Raw genomic sequence first — 21,925 nt, forward strand, 5'->3', positions numbered from 1 at the left:
GGTTTACAGAAGTAAAGAAAGGAAAGAATTTGCAGGAAGAAAAGGCCAAAACTGTTACAGAGATATTGAAGGAAATATGCAATTTGGATTTGAAAACTAAAAAGATATAGACAATTTCAATAAGAACAGTGTTTTGGTGATATCTCCATGATGAAATAACCCTGTCAATCAACCTGCCACAAATTTTTATATGTAGGAAGTGCTCTTATAAACTTCAAGCTTTTATTGAATGGAAGAGTTCAGACATTACCCTCACCACTAGGATTAAATTCCTGAAAAGATAAGGCATTTTGCTTTAATGCCTTACTTTCATTTTCTCTTACACATTGGCAAGTAGGGAAAGATTCTGATGTAACAATAATACAATGTTGACTTGTAATAACACAACATCTAGGATGTAGTGTTAATTAAGATATTTACTAATTAGCTCCAAAACTTAGGGATATTTATATTTTTCCTGGGTAAACTAATGAGCTCCAAGAAAATGTCCCTAAGGAGCATTTCAATTCTAGTATTACTGTTTGACTCAAAATACTTTAAATTATTCACCCTCTAATGTGGGCATAGGGTTAAACTGTGGAAATTTCCCCTTCAGATTGTGAGTATTACCATATTGCTTAACAGGGAGAAAGTACCCTCACACATAGACTGGGTGTGTGAAAACAAGAAGTGGTACTTGAACAAGGGAAACATGGGACCTATGTTTCTTTGGGGCTGGATTACTTCACTTAATATAATCATCTACTCAAGGGCATCTGGGTTGGTTCCATATCGTAGCTATGGTAAATAATGCTGCAATAAACATAGTTGTGCTGGAAGATTTAGTATGGTCTTGTGTGTGATCATTTGTGTTAATGCCAAAAAGTGGGATTTCTGGGTCATAGGAGAGCTCTAGGAGTTTTTTGAGGAACCTCCATACAACTTTCCAAAGTGTTTGAACAAGTTTACACTCCCAATAACAATGAAGTAAGGTTCCCTTCTGGCCACATCCACTCCAGCATCTGTTATTATTGATCTTGTCTATGGCCATTCTAACTGGGGTGAGGTGGTATCTCCATGTTGTTTTGATTTGCATTTCTCTTATAGCCGGGGAGGTGGGGCATTTCTTCATGTGTCTATTGGCAATCGTTCTTTCTTCTTCACAGAAGTTTTTCTGTAAGTCTTTAGCCCACTTATTTATTTATTTATTTTTATTTTGTAAATAAAGTACAGAGGAGTTACAATTACATGGGCAAAATAATGAGTACATTTCTTATCAAACATTTTAGCCTCCTCCTTTGTTTCCCCTTCCCATCCTTTCCCATCCTCCACCCGCCCCCAAAATCCTCCCTACCCCCCCCCCACAAAAGTTGTAAAGTTCGTTTGCGACATAACGACTTGTACATCTAATTGTAGCAATGTAGCCCACTTATTTATTGAGCAGTTGTTTCTTTGAGGATTTGTTGTTGGGGGATTTAATGTTTTGTGTTCCAGGTATAGTTTACATATGAGAACCTTGTCCATTGTATGGCTAGTGATTATCTTCTTCCAATAAGTAGGCTTTCTATTGATCTTGATAGCCATATCCTTTGCCTTGCAGTAACTGTGCCATTTCATGCAATCCCATTTTTCAAACTTTTCTTTGATTTGTTGTGTTTCTGCGTCTCTTTTGAGAAAGTTTTGGCCTATGCCAAGGAGACCTAGTATGATTTCAGTCCTGTAATGATTTCAGAGTGTCTGTTTTGACCTCGAGTTCCTTGATACATTTGGATTTGATTCTGGTGCAGGATGACATGTATGGATCTATTTTGATTTTTTTTTTTTTTTTGTCGGTCGTGGGGCTTGAACTCTGGGCCTGGGCGCTGTCCCTCAGCTCTTCAGCTCAAGGCGAGCGCTCTACCACTTGAGCTACAGCACCACTTCCGGTTTTCTGGTGGTTTATTGGAGATAGGAGTCTCACGGTCTCTCCTGCCCGGGCTGGCTTTGAACCGCGATCCTCAGATCTCAGCCTCCTGAGTAGCTAGGATTACAGGCATGAGCCACCAGCGCCCGGCCTATTTTGATTTTCTACAAGTGATTAATCAATTTTGCCAGCACCATTTACTGAAAAGGCTGTCTTTCTTCCATTCTATATTTTTTAGCTCCCTTATCAAATATTAGATGACTATAAGTCTGTGGGTTCATTTCTGGGTTTTCAATTCTATTTCATTGGTCCTGAGGTCTGTTCTTGTGCCAGTACCAAGCTGTTTTGATTACAATGGTTTTGTAGTAGTGTTTTAAATTTGGTATTGATATTCCTCCAGCACTGTTCATTCTGTTAAGGATCATTTTTGATACTCAGGGTCTTTTATTGTTCCATATGAATTTTTGGATTGCCTTTTCTATTTCCTTGAAGAATGAGGTTGGAATGTTGATAGGTATCACATTGAATTTGTAGCTAACCTTGGGAAGTGTTGCCATTTTCACGATGTTGATCCTTCCAATACAGGAGCATGGGAGTTTTTTCCACTTCCTAAGTTCTGTTTTGATTTCCTTTTTCAAGTTTTTAAAGTTTTCATCATAGAGATCCTCCACTTCTTTGAGTATGTTAATTTCTAGGTAATTTATTTTTTGTGGGGCTATTACAAATAGAATTGTTTTCCGGGTTTCAACATGATTTTCTCATTGTTGGCATAGAGAAAGGCCATTCATTTTTGAAGGTTAATTTTATACCCTGTTACTTTACCAATATTTTGAATCAGCTTGAGTAATTTGAGAGTGGAGTCCGTGGGATTCTCTAAATACAAGATCATGTCATCTGCAAAGAGGGAAAGTTTTCCTTCTTCTTTCCCTATTTGGATCCCTCTAATGTTTGCATCTTGTTTTATGGTTAAATTAGGCATTTTAATTCTAAATTGAAGAGAAGTGTAGAGAGTGGACATCCTTGTCTCGTTCCTGAGTTAAGAGGAAATGGCTTTAGCTTTTCACCATTAAGTATAATGCTGGCTGTAGGTTTGTCATATAGAGCCTTTGTTGTACTGAGGAATGTTTCCTGGATTCCTAATTGTTGCAGAATCTGCAACGTAAAGGGGTGTTAGATCGTGTCAAATCTTTTTTCTGCATCTTTTGAGATAACCATGTGATTGTTGTTCTTGCTCTTGTTGATGTGATGAATTATATTAATTGATTTGCATTTATTGAACCAACTTTGCATGAAATGAATCCTGAAATGAATCCTGTTTGATAGTGGTGTATGATTTTTTGGATGAATTGTTGAAGTCGATTGGCCAAAAGTGTGTTGAGAATTCTTGCATTAATGATCATCCAAGAAATGGGTCTATAGTACTCTTTCCTTGATGACTCCCTGCTTGGTTTTGGGATGAGGGTTATGATGGCTTCATAGAATGAGTTTGGTCGTGAACTTTCTCTTTCAATTTCGTTGAGAATTTGGAGGAGTGTTGGTGAGAGCTCTTCTTTGAAGGCCTTGTAGAATTCCACTGTAAATCCATTGGGATCGGGGCTTTTGTTAGATGGGAGGACTGTTACTGCTGTTTCTACTTCAATGTTGGATATGGGCCTGTTAAGATGGTTTAACTCATCTTGGTTTAGTTTCGGCATGTCAATATTTGCTAGGAAAAGGTCCATTTCTGCCAAGTTCTTAAACTTATTAGCATAAAGTTTCTAGAAGTATTCCCTTATAATGTTCTGAATCTTGGTTGTTTCTCTGGTGATGTTTCCATTCTCATCTCTGAGTTTACTTATTTGGATGTGTTCTCTTCTTTTTCTAAGATTTGCTAAAGTTCTGTCAATTTTGTTAATTTTATCGATGGGGATTATCTTGTTGCTCTTATTCAAGGAGGCTCAGATGTCTCATTAAATTGTTGGTTTCAGATCTCTAGAAGTTGTTTGTGTTGCAACTCAGGGCTATAAACTTGTCTCTGAGTACTGCCTTTGCTGTGTCCCAGAGTAGGTGGTAATTTGTGTGTTCATCTTTGCTGAATATCATGAATACTTGATTTCCTTTCCAATGTATTTTATGATGCACTGGTCATTCCACAGTGTGTTTTTCAGCCTTCATGTGGTACAGGATGTTCTACGGTGGCTTTTGGTGTTGAGCTCTAATTTTATTCTCTTGTTGTGTGAGAGAATGCAAGGTATAATTCAATGCTTCTGAATTTGGAAAAGTTTGTTTTGTCATCTAAAATGTGGTCTATTTTGGAAAATGTTGCATGTGCTGCTGAGAAAAACGTGTGTTCTGATGGGGCTGGGTGAAATACAAGGTAGAAGTCTGTTAAATCTAGTTAATTTATGCAGTTGTTTAGATCTGCGGTTTCTTTTACTTTTTTTTTGAAATGCTTTAATTTTTTATTTTTTTATATTTTATTTTATTTTTTTGTGAACACACTGTACAGAGGGGTTACAATTACATGGGCAGGATAATGCATACATTTCTTATCAAGCATTGCAGCTTCCTTCTTTGTTTACCCTTCACAGCCCTTCTCAGCCTCCTTCCCCACCCAATCCTTCCCCCTCCCCCGACGGACCCCCCCCCCCCAGCATTAAGGTAGTAAAGCTCGTTTTCAACGTGACAACTTGTACTTCTCATTGTTGCAACAGGTCCACCTGTATCCTTAAACGACTTGTTTTTCCCCATCTCCTCCACAAGTTATACTGACAACAAATATAGTGAAAGCAGGGGTTATACTGTGGGAGAGGGACATACAAAGCAACAAAGAGATAATCTTATAAATGGATTAGAAACAAATGCATGAAAGAAAAAATACATTAAAATACATATCTAAGGGCTCATTTTCCTAACATCACATTATCTGACCTTTTCCGCTTGACTCACACATATACTAGATATTGCAAATAAGGGAAACCATGCGACCTGTGTTTCTTTGGTCCTGGCTTACTTCACTTAATATAATTTTTTTCCAACTTTTTCCATTTCCTAACAAATGGGGCAATGTCATTCTTTCTGATGGAGGAATAGAATTCCATTGTGTGTATATATATATACACAACATTTTCTTGATGGATTCATCTACTGAGGGTTGGTTCCATATCTTAGCTATGGTAAATAATGCTGCAATAAACATAATTGTGCTGGTAGCTTTAGTGTCGTCCTGTTTGTAAACATTTGGGTACATGCCCAAAAGTGGGATTGCTGAGTCATACGGGAGCTCTATGGGAAGTTTTTTTGAGGAACCTCCACTCTGCTTTCCAAAGTGGTTGAACAAGTTTACATTCTCTTCAACAATGAAGTAAGGTTCCCTTCTGTCCACATCCCCTCCAGCATCTGTTGTTGTTACAGTTCTTGATTTTTGCCATTCTAACTGGAGTGAGGTGGTATCTCAATGTTGTTTTGATTTGCATTTCTTTTATGGGTAGGAATGTTGAGCATTTCCTCATGTGTCTATTGGCCATCCTTCTTTCTTCTTCAGAGAAATTTCTCTTTAAGCCTTTATCACACTTATTAATTGGGCAGTTGATTCTTTGAGGATTTGTTGTTGGGGGATTTAATTTTTTGAGTTCCAAGTATATTTTAGATATGAGACCCTTGTCTGTTTTATGGCTAGTGAAGATTTTCTCCCAATCCGTGGGCTTTCTATTGATCTTGCTAGCTATGTCCTTTGTCATGCAGAAGCTCTGCAACTTCATGCAATCCCATTTGTCCAACCTTTCTCTGATTTGTTGTTTCCAGGTCTCTATTCAGAAAATTTTGGCCTGAGCCAAAGAGACTTAGGGTTTCTCCTATTCCATCCTGTAGTGTTTTCAGAGTGTCTGCTTTGACTTCGAGGACTTTGATCCATTTGGAGTTGATGCGTGTGCAGGGTGATATATAAGGATCTAGCTTTAGTTTTTTACAAGCAGTTAACCAATTTTGCCATCACCATTTACTGAAGAGGCTGTTTTTTTTCCATTTTATTGTTTTAGCTCCCTTATCGAAGATTAGATGGCTTTAGGTCTGTAGGTTCATTTCTGCGTTTTCAATTATATTCCATTGGTCCTGAGGTCTGTTCTTATGCCAAACCAAGCTGTTTTTATTACTATGGCTTTATAGTAGAGTTTGAAATTTGGTATTGATATTCCTCCAGCAGTGTTCTTTCTGTTGAGGAGCGTTTTTGCTATTTGGGTCTTTTATTGTTCCATATGAATTTTTGGATTGCCTCTTCTATTTCTTGAAGAATGAGGTCAGAATTTTGATAGGTATCGCATTGAATTTGTAGAGAGCCTTGGGAATTATTGCCATTTTCACGATGTTAATCTTTCCAATCCAGGATCATGGGAGGTTTTGCCATTTTCTAATTTCTGTTTTAATTTCCTTTTTCAAGATTTTAAATTTTTCATAATAGAGGTCCTTCACTTCTTGGGTTAAATTTATTCCTAGGTATTTTATTTTTTGTGGGGTTATGACAAATGGAGTTGCTTTCCTAATTTCAGCCACACTTTCCTCATTGTTGGCATACAGAAAAGCCGTTGATTTTGGGGGTTAATTTTATACCCTGCTACTTTACCAAAGTTTTGAATCAGCTTGAGTAATTTGGGAGTGGAGTATATGGCATTCTTTAAATACAAGATCACGTGTTCTGCAAAAAGTGAGAGATTTATTTCTTCTTTCCCTATTTGGATCCCCTTTATGTTTGCCTGTTGTCTTATTGCTGTAGCTAGGCATTCTAATACTAGATTGAAGAGAAGTGGAGAGAGTGGACATCCTTGTCTTGTTCCTGAGTTAAGAGGAAAAGGCTTTAGTTTTTCACCATTAAGTATAATGCTGGCTGAAGGTTTGTCATATACAGCCTTTATTGTATTGAGGAATGTTCAATGGATTCCTAATTTTTCCAAAAGCTTCATCATAAAGGGGTGTTGGATTTTGTTGAATGCATTTTCTGCATCTATTGAGATAACTATGTGGTTCTTATCCTTGCTCCTCTTGATGTGATGAATAATATTAATTGATTTGCATATATTGAAGCAGCTTTGCATCCCTGAAATGAATCCTGTTTGATCATGGTATATGATTTTTTGGATAAATTGTTGAAGTCTTTTGGCTAAAATTTTGTTGAGAAGTTTTGCATCAATGTTCATCAAAGAAATGGGCCTATAGTTCTCTTTCTTTGATGAGTCTCTGCCTGGTTTTGGGATGAGGGTTATGATGGCTTCATAGAATGTGTTCAGTAGTGAACTTTCTCTTTCAGTTTCAAGTAAGAATTGGAGGAGTATTGGTGAGAGCTCTGCATTGAAGGCCTTGTAGAATTCCGCTGTAAAACCATCTGGTCCTGGACTGTTCTTAGCTGGGAGGTCTCTTATTGCTGTTTCTATTTCAATGCTTAATATAGGCCTGTTAAGATGGATTACCTCATCTTGATTTAGTTTTGGCATGTCAATATTTGCTAGGAAATGGTCCGTTTCTGCCAAGTTCTCAAACTTATTAGCATAACTTTTTGAGAAATATTCCCTTAAAATGTTCTGAATCTTGTTTTTTTCCATGGTGGTTTCCATTCTCATCTCTGAGTGTAGTTATTTGGGTGTGTTCTCTTCTTTTTCTGATAAGATTTGCTAAGGGTCTGTCAAATTTGTTAAATTTTTCGAAGAACCAACTTTTTGTTTTGTTGATTCTTTCTATAGTTTTTTTGGATTCTAATTCATTTAATTCTGATTTAATTTTAATTATTTCTTTCCGTCTACTGGATTGGGGTTTATCTTGCTGCTCTTTTTCAAGGAGGTTTGGTTGTTTCATTAAATTGTTGGTTTCATATCTCTCCAATTTGTTGATGTGGGAGTTCAGAGCTATAAACTTGCCTCTGAATACTGCCTTTGTTGTGTCCCAGAGGAGCTGGTAATTTGTGTGCTCATATTTGTTGAATAGCATGAACATTTGAATTTCCTTTCTAATCTCTTCCGTGACCACTCGTGATTCAACAGTGTGTTGTTCAGCCTCCATGTGTTACCGGACTTTATTTGGTGGCTTTTGGCGTTGATTTCTAATTTTATTCCCTTGTGGTCAGAGAGAATGCAAGGTATAACTTCAATGTTTCTGAATTTGGACAAGTTTGCATTGTGGCCTAAAATGTGGTCTATTTTAGAAAATGTTCCCTGTGCTGCTGAGAAAAAAGTGTATTCTGATGCTGCTGGGTGAAATATTCGGTAGATGTCTGTTAAATCTAGTTGATCTATGCTGCTGTTTAAATCTGCGGTTTCTCTGTTGAGTTTTTGCCAAGTTAATCTATCTAGTGGGGAGAGTGGTGTGTTAAAATCCCCAAAAATTAATGTCTTTGGATCTATGTGGGATTTGAGGGAAAGTAGTGTTTCTTGGATAAATTTGGGTGCTCCATTTTTTGGCGAATAGATATTTAGAATTGTAATATCCTTCTGAAGGAGAGATCCCTTAATTAGTATGTAGCGACCTTCTTTATCTCTTCTCACGAATTTTAATTTGAAATCTATTTTATCTGATATTAGGATTGCAACTCCTCCTGTTTATGGGGGCCGTTTGCTTGGTAGATTTTGTTCCAGCCTTTAACATTGAAAATGTGTTTGTTTTTACGGGCAAGATGTGACTCCTGAAGGCAGCAGATAGAAAGATCTTGTTTTTTAATCCAACTTGACCATCTATGTCGCTTCATTGGTGAGTTAAGTCCGTTAATTAAGACATAGGAAGGAGAGGTATTTGGGTGTTCCTGCCATGTTATCCACCTTCTTGGGGGTTGCGAAAACTGGGTTCTTCCTATGGTTCTTGGATTCTCAGTTTGGGTGAAGTTTCTTGGCCTTTGTTGTGGTCTTGTTGGTTTACTATGTGTAGGACATCTTTAAGAAACTTTTGTAGGGCTGGTTTGGTGGAGATGTATTGTTTCATTTTTTCTTTGCTATGGAAGGTTTTTATTTGGCCTTCAGTTATGAACAGAGTTTAGCTGGGTACAGTATTTTTGGTTGATAGTTGTTTGTTTTGGGTACTTGGCGTACATCATTCCAGGCTCTTCTTGCTTTGATTGTCTCTGCTGAGAAATCTGAGTTGATTCTAATTGGTTTCCCTTTATAGGTGATGAATCTTTTCTCCTTGACAGCTTTCAGGATCTTTTCCTTGATCTGAGTTGATGCTGTGTGTATTATAATGTGACGGTGGGATATCCTATTCTGGTCTAGTCTATTTCGAGTTCTAAAAGCTTCTTGTAACTGAATAGGCCTATCTTTTTGCATGTTTGGGAAGTTCTCTGCTAGGATCCTGTTAAACAAATTTCCTAGACCATTAACTTCTGTTTCTAGGTGCTCCTCTACACCCATTATCCTTAGATTAGGCCTTCTGATGGTGTCTTCCATGTTTTGGATAGATCTATCATATTTCTTTGACTTGTCTTGGATGGTTGTATGTTCTTTCTCTATAATATCTAGGCTGTCTTCAATCCCTGAGATTCGATCTTCTGCATGGTCTAACCTGCTGTCAAGATTTTCTACTTTGTTTTTTGTCTATTTTCCTTCTAATTGGTCAGCTTTGATGGCTTCAAATTCTTTGTTGAAGCTTTGTTTCAGATCTTGTATGAACTTGTTTACTTCCTTAATTTGGTGTTTAGTGTTTATTCTCAAATCCCTTAGTTGATTGATTATGGTTTCCTTGGACTCCCATTCCTTCTGTTGGGTTCCATTCAGCATTCCCTTTGTGGTCTCCCCGACTTCCTTCAGCTTTTTGTTAATTGATTCCATGAATGCCTTTAGTGATCTTTTTGTATTCTCCTCCTGCTCTCTCAATTCCTGTAATCCTCTTTGATTAAATTCCTCCTGTTTGTGTGATTCCTGTAGTTCTCTTTGAGTGTTCTCAGCCTGCTCACGCCATTCTTGCCTTTCTCTTTGAGTATTCTCAATTGAGCTGCTCATACAAATCCTGTATCAGTTTTTGAGTAGCTTCCTCACGCTTATGTTATTCCTGTATAAACTTTTGGATTGCCTCCTCTCTCTCCCTATCACGCTCATACAGAGTCCTTTATATGTTTTTAAACTTTTCATTTATCATGTTTGCCAGCAGTGTTTGTAGAGCTATTTGGGAACTCTCCTCTGGGTTTTTCAGATGAGCAGAATTGCTCAAAAGCTTTGTATATAGGACCATACAAGATCATGTTGAGCAAAATGAACACCTAGATATGGAAATAGAGGTTTTTCTTTGTGGTTTTTTTTTTAATGTACTATGTGATTTCTTTTTTCTTTTGTGTTTTCCCCTATAGTTTATCCCCTGCTGTATTTGATTTCAGTACTGTGTGTATTGCACATGCATTTATCTTAATTTGACAAAGCAAGAAAGTAAAAGTGTGAGAAAAATGAGGTAGTGGTTAAAATTTCAACATATTAGGTATTCACTACCTTAAAATTAATGCAACCCCTGTTTATATCACCTTAAAAATAAAATTAAACTAAAAATAAGTTACATAAAGTATAATTTCACTGTATTGCTATAGTAAATATTATTCTATGTGCATTACCTTTTTAAAAATGAACACTATTTGGCATCTAATTTGAATTAATTACACCTTTTTTATCAGAGGTTCATCAACATGAATGTTATCAAAATATACAATATTTTCACAATATACCTGCTATAATTTTCCAAAAAATTATAATTTCAGTATTGTTTCATAGTAAAACAGAAAACAGTTTAATTCTCTGGAAACTTCTAACTTTTAAAACTGAATAACTGTTCAAAGGACAGTATATATGTGTTTTTCAAAGTTCTTACAAATACTAACTACTCATTTTCAAATTCTGAGCATTTCATATCAGAGATATTCAAAACAGTACCTGTTTGCATGTTATTTAATTCTGCAATAGCTGCAGTTTCTAGTGGCGTGTTACATATTGAGAAATCAACAGAAAAAAAAATAGCCATATTCTGGTGAAGGATATAACTACGAAGTATGTGTAATAATTAATTCCTCAAGAGTAAACATTTGTTCATCAGAGTAAGCAATTATTTCTGTGACCATCAATCCCAAGCTTTTATGCCTTAAAGTCTTCCTAGCCCAACAGTTGCCAATTTGTAAGGTGCACCTTAAAATTCCCTTAATTCACATCATGAATAGCTTATCACTGTTGTGAAAAAATACTACACTTGTGCTAATATGATGCCCTTCTTATTGTGGAATGTACACTACACTAAACTTTGCTGCAACGTTTTTCTGATTTCAAGAAATCAGAACACTTGCAAATATTATTTTTTTTTTTATCTATCATAGATATTCAGGAGAATGAAATCAGAAGATTATGGTTCAAAGCCCACGCAGTCAGGAAGATTCTTTAGATTCTTATCTCCAATAAATTTCTCAGGAAAAGCCAGACTCAAGTGGCAGTGAGATTGAAGAGGTAGAGCATGAGCCTTGAGCACAAACCAGCTCAAAGGGAGTGGCCAGGCCCAGAGTTCAAACCTGAGGACAAACCAAAAAATAAAAACCAACTCCAACCCTAGCATTTTTCTCATTGTATACAGAGGCATGTAATTAAGGAAATTTCTTCCTTTATTATGAATAGATAGAAGACCTAAGACCTCACACAATTACTCTCTTCATACCATGTTACACCAAAGCCTCAAAAAAGTGCTTGTTCTAAATTTATAAATTAATATCATCCATTTGTTGGCAACTCTGTCTAGATTATTCACACTATCAATTTATACATGAACTGTTGGAATTATGAATTAACTAAGTTCTAATGTACCTCGCTTCAAAGAATATTTTAGGCAAATAAAATGCCAGATTCATTTGTGAATTTGTCAATTAAAACCTCTACTTAAAAAGAATTTTGTAGTATCCTATAGAATATGAAATTACAAACAAAACCAAAATATTTATTTTAAATCTAAATTCTAACTTAGCAAGGTCTATAAAGTCCTACATTAGATGAACTTTGTAGTTTTCTAGGCTTAAAATTTTGTAATCTTTTATTATTTCTTTGAAATCCAACAGAATGATGCTTACTTTTTCAAATTTGTGATTGGGAATCATGAGCCATTTTCCATCGAGGAATCTTGTATAATGAAGAGAGCATTTAAAACACAACTGAGGATTATATATGAGTTGCATTTCAATAAGAAACTTGCCTTCTCAAAACATAATGACAAAATTAGCCCAAACTTCCAACTGTGCATTCCTTTCTTGTTGTTTGGCTTGTTTCATTGAGACAAAATTATACTACCTGGCCCAGGGAAGGTATCACTATGTAATCCCAATCTCTAATCTCCTGTCTTAGTCTGAGTGCTAGAATTCCAGGCTTGTATCAAATTGCCCTGCCATAGTTTGGTGGTTTATTTAATATAGGTACAGACTAGCAATTCTGAACTTCTCCTATGATCTTATCCATTAGACTGACTGCTCAAACTGTTTATGTACTATTTTCAAAGATGTTCTATCATTTGACACAGGATATGATCATTTTCAGATGCACTTGCAGGGGTCTGATTCATTCTTCCATGGATCCAATCCCTTTAATAATGATTAATTGACTTTCTTATTATCTCTGGTCCCTAGGTATGTAATATTCTCAAACTTCTTTGAAGAAATTTCACTTGAGGACTTTCTAATATTAAAAATTATCACTTGATCTAGTCTTACTCAGGATATATTTTCAATTGTTTTCTAACATTTCTCCACATTCTGAGAGTTGTTTCATTTGTGCAGGTGGGTTTGTACATGTATGTGCTTCTGTGTGTATATGTATGTTTGTATGTGTGTATGCAAAAGCCACAGCAACCTTATTCAGAAATCTTGCTCATGACTAGTATTCCATCACTTGAGCTAATGCCTATAATTCTAGCTACTCAGGTGGCTGAGATCTGAGGGTTGCGGTTCAAATCCATTATGAGTAGGAAAGAAAGGTTCTGAGGCACTTATCTCCAATTAACCACCAGAAAACTGGAAGTGGCGCTGTGGCCCAAGAGGTAGAACACTAGCCTTGAGCTGAATAGTGGAGAGATATTGACCAGGCCGAGTTCAAACTCTGCCACAACCATCAAAAAAAAAAAAAAAGATAGAAGAAAGAAAAAGAAATGAGATCTTGGCCACCAGTTCTTTGCTAGTATAATTCCCACTTTCTCACCATGGATTTTTTTTCCAGTTAAGTCCATGCTCTTATATGTAACTTGCTTTGGAACCAGAATTATTCTTCCATTGTACATTTTACAAATTTGCGTGATAAGGAAACATGATTTAGAGATAGAATTTGAAAGACAGTGGCCTCATCATTCATGTTCCTCTTAGTATTAATTATTTCTCTGTGTCACTCCCATAGATCTACATAATGGCCTTGGCTTTATTGGTTCAATGTTGTCTTATTTGCAGAATCTTCTATAGTATATTAAACCATTATACTTAAACACAGAACTTTTCTTTCTCTTATTATTCCTATTGTTTCTTCTACTGTTAACTTGTGTACACTTGGGAAATAATGCAAAACACACACACACACAAACAAACTTTTCTGAGAATCTTCTCCCAGTTAAATTTAATTTAAGAGCACTTATGAAATTTGAACTTAATGTACTCCTAGGTAAAGTTTTCTTTTTTTATAGTAAAAAATAGTGTACAGAGGGCTTAGAGTTACATAAGTAAGGTAATGAGTACACTTCCTATTGTTACATTCTCTTTTGTTTTTCCTGTGGTATCTGTTCCCTCCCCATCTACTCAATTCCCCCTCCACTCCCCACGTTGTAAAGTTCGTTTTCTACATAGTGTCTTGTTCATATCATTGTTAAAATAGGTCATCCTGAATCTTTGTTTCAGAATTTTGTTGTTTCCCTTCCCCTCCCCACACTAGAAAAATGTACATGCAAGATGCAAGGCACCAACATCATAACCAGTTCAAACAGGATTTATATCATGGGGGAAGAACACGGAGGAGAAATGAAAAAATCACATAGTACATTTGAGATACATTAAAAACAATTGCAATAAAGAAAAAAAACAAGTTGTGTCCCTATCTTGGGGTTCATTTGACTTAACATTATCTTATATGGCCATATGTACATGAATAATGTTTTTATAAGCCATTTAAATTTTATATTTTGTATTTACTAAGTTGTCTCTGAAAGGCACCTTACCTCGTGTCCAAAGATGTCTTTGTGTTAGTTCAATGAAGCCTGAAAACATTCATTTTACCTGGAGCAGTGCCATAGATTGTTACTGGAAGTAAGTAGAAGGAAGTGTTACTGCAGGTGGAAACTGATCCCAAAGGAGAAATTGAACACAGAGAAATGACAAAGTGAAAGTTAATTTGTGTGTTCCTTTTTGCTATACAAGAAAAAAATCCATTGTCCAAATTCAGAAACATTGAAGTTATACATTGCATTCTCTCAGACCACAAGGGAATAAAATTAGAATTCAACAAAAAAAGTCAGCAAAGAAATTCCTTTATCACATGGAGTTGGAAGAATACACTGCTGAATCATGAGTGGGTCATGGAAGAGATTAGAAACGAAATTCAAATATTCATGATATTCAACAAAAATGAACACATAAATTATCAGCTCCTCTGGGACACAGCAAAGTCAATACTCAGAGACAAGTTTATAGCTCTGATTTCCTACATCAACAAATTGGAGAGATCTGAAACCAACAATTTAATTAGACATCTGAGCTTCCTTGAAAAAGAGCAGCAAGATAAACCTCAAAAGAGTAAATGGAAAGAAATAATTAAAATTAAATCAGAATTAAATGAATTAGAATCCAAAGAAAACATAGAAAGAATTACAAAACAAAAAGTTGGTTCTTTGAAAAAATTAACAAAATTGACAGACCCTTAGCAAATCTTAACAGAAAAAGAAGAGAACACACCCAAATAAATAAACTCAGAGATGAGAATGGAAACATCACCACAGAAACAACCAAGATTCAGAACATTATAAGGGAATACTTGTCACAACTTTATGCTAATAAGTTTGAGAACTGGGCAGAAATGGAACTTTTCCTAGCAAATACTGACATGCCAAAACTAAACCAATATAAGTTAAAGCTTCTTAAGGGGCCCATATCAAGCATTGAAATAGAAACAGCAATAAGAGACCTCCCATCTAAGAAAAGCCCAGGACCAGAAGGTTTTACAGCGGAATTCTACAAGGCCTTCAAAGCAGAGCTCACACCAATACTCCTCCAAATCATCAATGAAATAACAGAAAGTTCACAACAGAACTCATTCTTTGAAGCCATCATAAACCTCATCCCAAAACCAGGCAGGGACTCATCAAAGAAACAGAACTCAAAATCAATGGCTTTTCTGTATGCCAACAATGAGAAAGGTTTGGCTCAAATTAGTAAAGCAACTCCATTCGGTATAGCCCCACAAAAAATAAAATACCTAGGAATTAACTTAACCAAAGAAGTGAAGGACCTCTATGTTGAAGACTTAAAAATATGAAAAAGAAAATCAAAACAGAAATTAGAAAGTGGAAAAACCTCCCATTCTCCACGATTGGAAGGATCAATATGTAAAAATGGCAATACTTCCCAAGGCTATCTACACATTCAATGCCATACCTATCAATATTCGAACCTCATTCTTCAAGGATATAGAAAAGGCAATCCAAAAATTCATATGGAATAAAAAAAGACCCTGAATAGTTGAAACGATCCTTATCAGAAAGAACAGTGCTGGAGGAATATGAAAACCGAATTTGAATTCAACTACAAAGCCATAGTAATCAAAAGAGTTTGGGACTGGCACGAGAACAGACCTCAGGACCAATGTTATAGAATTGAAAACCCAGAAATGAACCTACAGACCTATAGTCATCTAATCTTCGACAAGGGAGCTAAAAATATAGAATAGAAGAAAGACACCCTCTTCAGTAAATGGTGCTGTCAAAATCGGTTAAATACTTGTAAAAAAATTAAGCAAGATCCTTATATATCACCCTGTACTAGAATCAACTGCAAATGGGTCAGAGACCTTGGAATGGAAGCATACACCCTGAAAACTTTACATGATGGAATAGGAGAAACACTACATCTCTTTGGCACAGGCCGAAATTTTCTTAATAGACACCCAGAAACACTGGGTGTCTATTAAGAAAATCAAAGAATGGTTGGACAAATGGGATTGCATGAAATTGCAGAGCTTCTGCATGGCAAAGGACATAGCTAGAAAGATCAGTTGAAATCCCACAGATTGGGAGAAGATCTTCATTAGCCATAGAATGGACAAGGGTCTCATATCTAAAATATAACTGGAACTCAAAAAATTAAATCCCCCCAAACAAATCTTCAAAGAAACAACTGTCCAATAAATAAGTGGGATAAAGACTTAAAGAGAAACTTCTCTGAAGAAGAAAGAAGGATTGCCAAAAGACATATGAAGAAATGCTCAACCTCCCTAGACATTAAAGAAATGCAAATCAAAACAATATTGAGATATCACCTCACCCCAGTTAGAATGGCTATAATCAAGAACTCTAATAACAACAGAGGCTGGAGGGGATGTGGACAGAGGAAACCTTTCTGCATTGTTGGTGGGAGTGTAAACTTGTTCAACCACTTTGGAAAGCAGTATGGAGGTTCCTCAAATGACTCCACATAGAGCTCCCCTAAGATCCAGCAATCCCAATTTTGGGCATTTACCCAAATGTTTACAAACAAGGCAATACTAGATATACCAGCACGACTATGTTTATTACAGTCTTATTTACCATAGCTAAGGTATGGAACGAACCCCGATGCCCCTCAGTAGATGAATGGATCAAGAAAATGTGATATATATACACAATGGAATCCTATGCCTCCATCAGAAATAATGACATTGCCCCATTTGTTAGGAATTGGAAAGACTTGGAAAAAATTATATTAAATGAAGTAAGCCATGCCCAAAGAAACATAGGTCCCACGGTTTTCCTTGTTTGCAATAATTAGTATATGTCTGAGTCAAACAGAATAGGTCAGATAATTTGATGTTATGGAAATGAACCCTGAGTTATGTATTCGAATGTTATTTTTCTTTCATGTGATTGTTTCTAACACGTTTATAAGATGATTTCCTTATTGCTTTGTATGTCCCTTCCCATGGCATAACAATAACCCCTGCTTTCACTGTATTTGATATAGCTATAATTTCTGGAGGGGAAGGGAAAAAAAAACAAATCATTTAAATAGGGATACAGGTAGACCCATTGCAAAAATGAGATATACAATTCGTTATGTCGAAAACGAACTTTACAACTTTTTTGGTGAGGGGAGGAGGATTGGATGGGGGGGAGAGGTGAGAATGGGAAGGGATGGGAAGGGGAAACCAAGGAGTAGGCTACATTGCTTGATAAAAAATGTACTCATTATCTTGCCCATGTAATTGTAACCCCTCTGTACAGCATTTTCACTATTGTGTTATATATATATATATATATATATATATATATATATATATATATATATATATATATATATATATTCATTGTTAGAAAAAAAAAAGAATCCAAGGCTTGAAGGAAACTCTGTCCCTGAATTTTTTCGAGTGTGTTCGTTATTCATATAAAAATTATCTGGAAGCCGGGCGCTGGTGGCTCACGCCTGTAATCCTAGCTACTCAGGAGGCTGAGATCTGAGGATCGCGGTTCAAAGCCACCTCGGGCAGGAAAGACCGTGAGACTCTTATCTCCAATAAACCACCAGAAAACCGGAAGTAGCGTGCTGTAGCTCAAGTGGTATAGCGCTCGCCTGAGCTGAAGAGCTGAGGGACAGAGCCCAGGCCCAGAGTTCAAGCCCCACGACCGACAAAAAAAAAAAAATTGTCTGGAAACTTCTTCTTGAAAGTATTACAAAAGGAAACAATAAGCCATTTGAAGGCCAGCATAGAATAAAAGGAAATAACGTTGTTTTAAAGTGTTCTATTACAAGGAAACAAAGACTTGGAGGTTTTAAATTGTCTTATGCATGGATATTTCACTACTGAGATGATTCTGTTGTTGCAGAAGTCATTTATTAATTCCTTTAGTCTTGTCCTAAATTCTCCAGCGCAATTAATATTCCAGCCAATGGAGTATGATCAGCCAATGGAGCCTGTTCTCAAACCAGTGCTTTCAGGATGGTCCCTAAGAAATATGTGCTTTTTTTTTTTTTTTTTTTGCTTGTGGGTTTGTGTAGTTTGTTCTTGTTCTGGAGCTTGAACTCAGAGGCTGACCTATGTCCCTGAACAAATGTCTTCCCTGGCCTACTTCCCCCAAAGCTAGTGCTCTACTGCTTTAGCAAAAACCACTTCTGGCGTTTTTGGTGTTTAGTTACAGATAAGAATGTGACAGACTTTCCTGTCTGGGTTGGCTTTGAACAGAGAAAGTAAAAAAGTCATGTGACATCAACTGTACCAATATTTCTGTTTTGAACCAAGGAATACTAGATGAAGTTTATTATAAAGCTAATATTTGACAATTTTTAAAAGAAAAGAATATGTCTAACAACGAATCCATAACTTAAATAACTCCACAAATGTAGGTGCACTGAATCATTGTGGAAGCATTTTTTCAACTGCTTGGGAAGATAACTATTGACTTCATAGATCCTTCTGGGGAAACTTAGTGATATTTCCCTGTTGTCACTGGCTTTGTACACAGGTATGCTGTACATACTTCAAAGGGTCTTACATAAAGGAAGTCTTGAAATTATCAACAATATTTAAGTAAGATGCTCCCTATATTTCTTTTCACATTTGGGGATCACTAAGTACCAAAGTTATGTAGAAGGCTAGGGTTAGAATATGGACATGAAATCTGTCTCCTAATATTATAAAGATAATTTATGTCATTTTGAGTTACAGTTTCTAAAGTAATAAAAAATAAGGTAAAACAGTAACAGAAACATAATTTTCTATCTTTCCTAACCCTCCAACAGAAATTAGAGAATCCAGTAAAGTTACAGCAATCCCAGGATGGTATAGGATTTTATAGATCACTAGATGGTGAAAAAGAAGATAAAATTGGTTCCCCTGGAAAATTGGGAAACAAAATCTGTACCTACAGATTGTGATAAAGCTGGAAAATATTTCCACTATGCTATGTGTTTGATATTTTAGGTTTGTTTACACAGCAACTTTCCTCTCTCAGGAAATTACTCTATTCCTACTTAAGGTTTTGCAGCTTATAACACATCAACAAATAATGCTTCTAAATATAAATAAGCATGATACTAAGAGTAACCAAGGCTACTTCCGTTGCCATAGGTGATAAATAACAATGCTGTTGGGGAATAGTCAAACAATTTTGAACTTTTTCATACCTTTCCTCTTCTCCAAAATGAGAAGTCCTAGTCATTATATGTAAAACATTAATAAAGGATTTTTATATTTTTTATTTTTCACACTAAAGCAAATACACTTTTCTTCCTTGCAAGCCTGATTTTGATAGAGTCACTCACAATTATTTTATAGACAAAAGTTTACTGCTTTGGCTTAGGTGTTTTCCTGCCTTTGGGTGTTGCTCTCTATTATTGTGGAAACTATATAGAAAAACAAGAAAAATCCATTATGCTTTTGTTGAATTTTTCAAAGTCAAGCTGTCTTCAAACACAGTTTTCTATTCCCTTCTTCACTGCTAATTAAAGTTTAATTATTGCACTTTAAATAACAAAAACATAGTTTAATGTATATTCTCATTGAAACCAATGAAAACAGGCGTGTCTGCCATTGCTTTTTAAATTGTTTCCAAGTATTTTCCTTGGCTATTTTCATTATTGCCTTTTTTCCAGTCTTCCAATCAGGAATACAGTGTTACACAAAAATATCTTCCTAAGATATAGGATGTTAGGCAGAAAAAAAATAGATATATAATTAAAGATTTTCATCTCTTAAGAGACTGAAAAGCTCAGAAGACATTTTGCTATTACTGGCATGGTTCTTAAGCCAAGTGAAATGTATGTAAATGTGACAGTTATTCCAAACAATAATTATGGCTTATACTTTTCTGCTCCAATGAGATGAGTAACTTTACTGTCAATGAAATCTCTGACAAGATTGGAGGGCATATTGATTTTAGGGTAGGAAGGTTAATGTTAGAAAGCCAAGGGAGATTCCTAAAACAGCACTGCCTATCACTTATCAGTTAATTATACTTATGGCATATAAATACATAAATATGAATTGATTGAAAAATGTGTGACTTACACAATTGATTCAATGGTTACCAAAACCAGAAAACACTTCTCCTCATTTATTATTATATCTATTATATCTAGTGAGGATTCAAAAATTTTTAGAATTATATTTTAACATTTATGCCAAAATATTTGTTTATTTTTAACAGTTTATTTTTAAATTTTGTCGGTCGTGGGGCTTGAAATCTGGGCCTGGACGTTGTCTCTCAGCTCTTGACCTCAATGCTAGTGCTCTACCACTTGAGCCACTGCCAGTTTTCTGGTGACTCATTGAAGATAATCTCAAAGAGCCGGCGACAGTGGCTCACGGCTGTAATCCTAGCTACTATGGAGGCTGAGATCTGAGGATTGCAGTTCAAAGCCAGCTGGGGCAGGAAATTCTGTGTGACTCTTGTCTCCAATAAAACCACCAGAAAACCAGAAGTGGTCCTGTGGCTCAAGTGGTAGAATGCTCACCTTGAGCTGTAGAGTGTAGGGACAGTGCCCAGGCCCAGAGTTCAAGCCCGACGATAAACCAAAATTAAAAAAAAAAAAAGTCTCACGGACTATACTCCCTAGGCTGGCTTTGAACCATGATTCTCAGCCATCAGACTCCTTAGTAACTAGGATTACAAGCATGAACCACTGGCACCTAGCTACATAATTAATTTTTACACATTTATGAAGTATGGAGTGGTAATCCCATTCATCTACAGGTTGTGTAATGATCAAGCTATATCATATCCATTAGTTTCTGTATGTAACATTTCTTTTTAGTGAGACTGCTCGAAAAGTTATCTTTTGGCTGTGATAAAATATCTATTCTTAACTATAATCACTTTGGTCCTTATGGTATACAATTAATATATTTACTTTTAGTATTAGAAGTCTGCTAATTAAACTCATAGAAAACATGAATTGTATGGTGAGAGAAGTTCATGGTTCCATTACTTGTTTTAGGAAAACAATGCCTTTTGTTTTCAATTATATTTCTGTGGGAATGTGAACTATTCATTGATTTAACTGTTAAAGTTGATAACTGTTACATTATATCAAGTTGATTTCAACTTGTATTTGAAAATTGCACATTTAACACAAATATGCTTGCACTTTCTTCTACCACATAACTAAAATAACAGTAAAGCAAAGCTTGGTGTTAGTGGGTCATGTGTAGAATCCTAGAAACTCAGGAGGCTAAAACCTGAAGAAATTTGGTTCAATGTCAGTCTAAACAGACAAAAATGTGAAAATTTATCTCCAATTGTCCAGCAAGAAGAAGAAGATGAGGATATGGCTCAAAGGATAGAGTGTGTTCAGCCATGAGCAAAAAGTACAAGGAAGACAATTAAACATAGAGTTCAAGCCCTAAAAATGGCATAGACACACAAGACAACAATAAAAAGTACTATGAACATCAATTATGAAGACAAAATAGTAGAAAAGATCATGAGAAATATTGCATAAAGAGCTGGAAGACAGAAATCATTTGACAGAATTTTGATTCAGGAGAGGGAAAAATCACAGTCTCATTGGTACAATCACATTGTACTCATTTTTGTTGAAACCTCGATACTGGGTAACACGTGAAAGAGTAGATTGGATTACCTGACATAACAGACATTGCCTGTGACTGACTATGCACCATCCCACTCTGCAAAAATCTAAAATTGTGCTTGCTAATTTAAATAAAACCTCATATTAGATACTGTTTGGTCCACACAGACTGGGGTCCTTATTTTGAGGCTTCAGACTTATGTAAGGCTTTTGTTAATAACCAGTCCTGTTGTACCCACTTTCCTTTGTGCACCTATACCTTACAAAGCTGACACCAAGCCAAGGCTTTGAACTAGACACCACGGCGTTAATCTCTCCCTTTCTCCAGCTACAAC

The sequence above is a fragment of the Dipodomys spectabilis genome, unplaced genomic scaffold, assembly GCF_019054845.1.
Source record: "Dipodomys spectabilis isolate Male_0828 unplaced genomic scaffold, ASM1905484v1 ptg000270l, whole genome shotgun sequence".
Classification (NCBI taxonomy): domain Eukaryota; kingdom Metazoa; phylum Chordata; class Mammalia; order Rodentia; family Heteromyidae; genus Dipodomys; species Dipodomys spectabilis.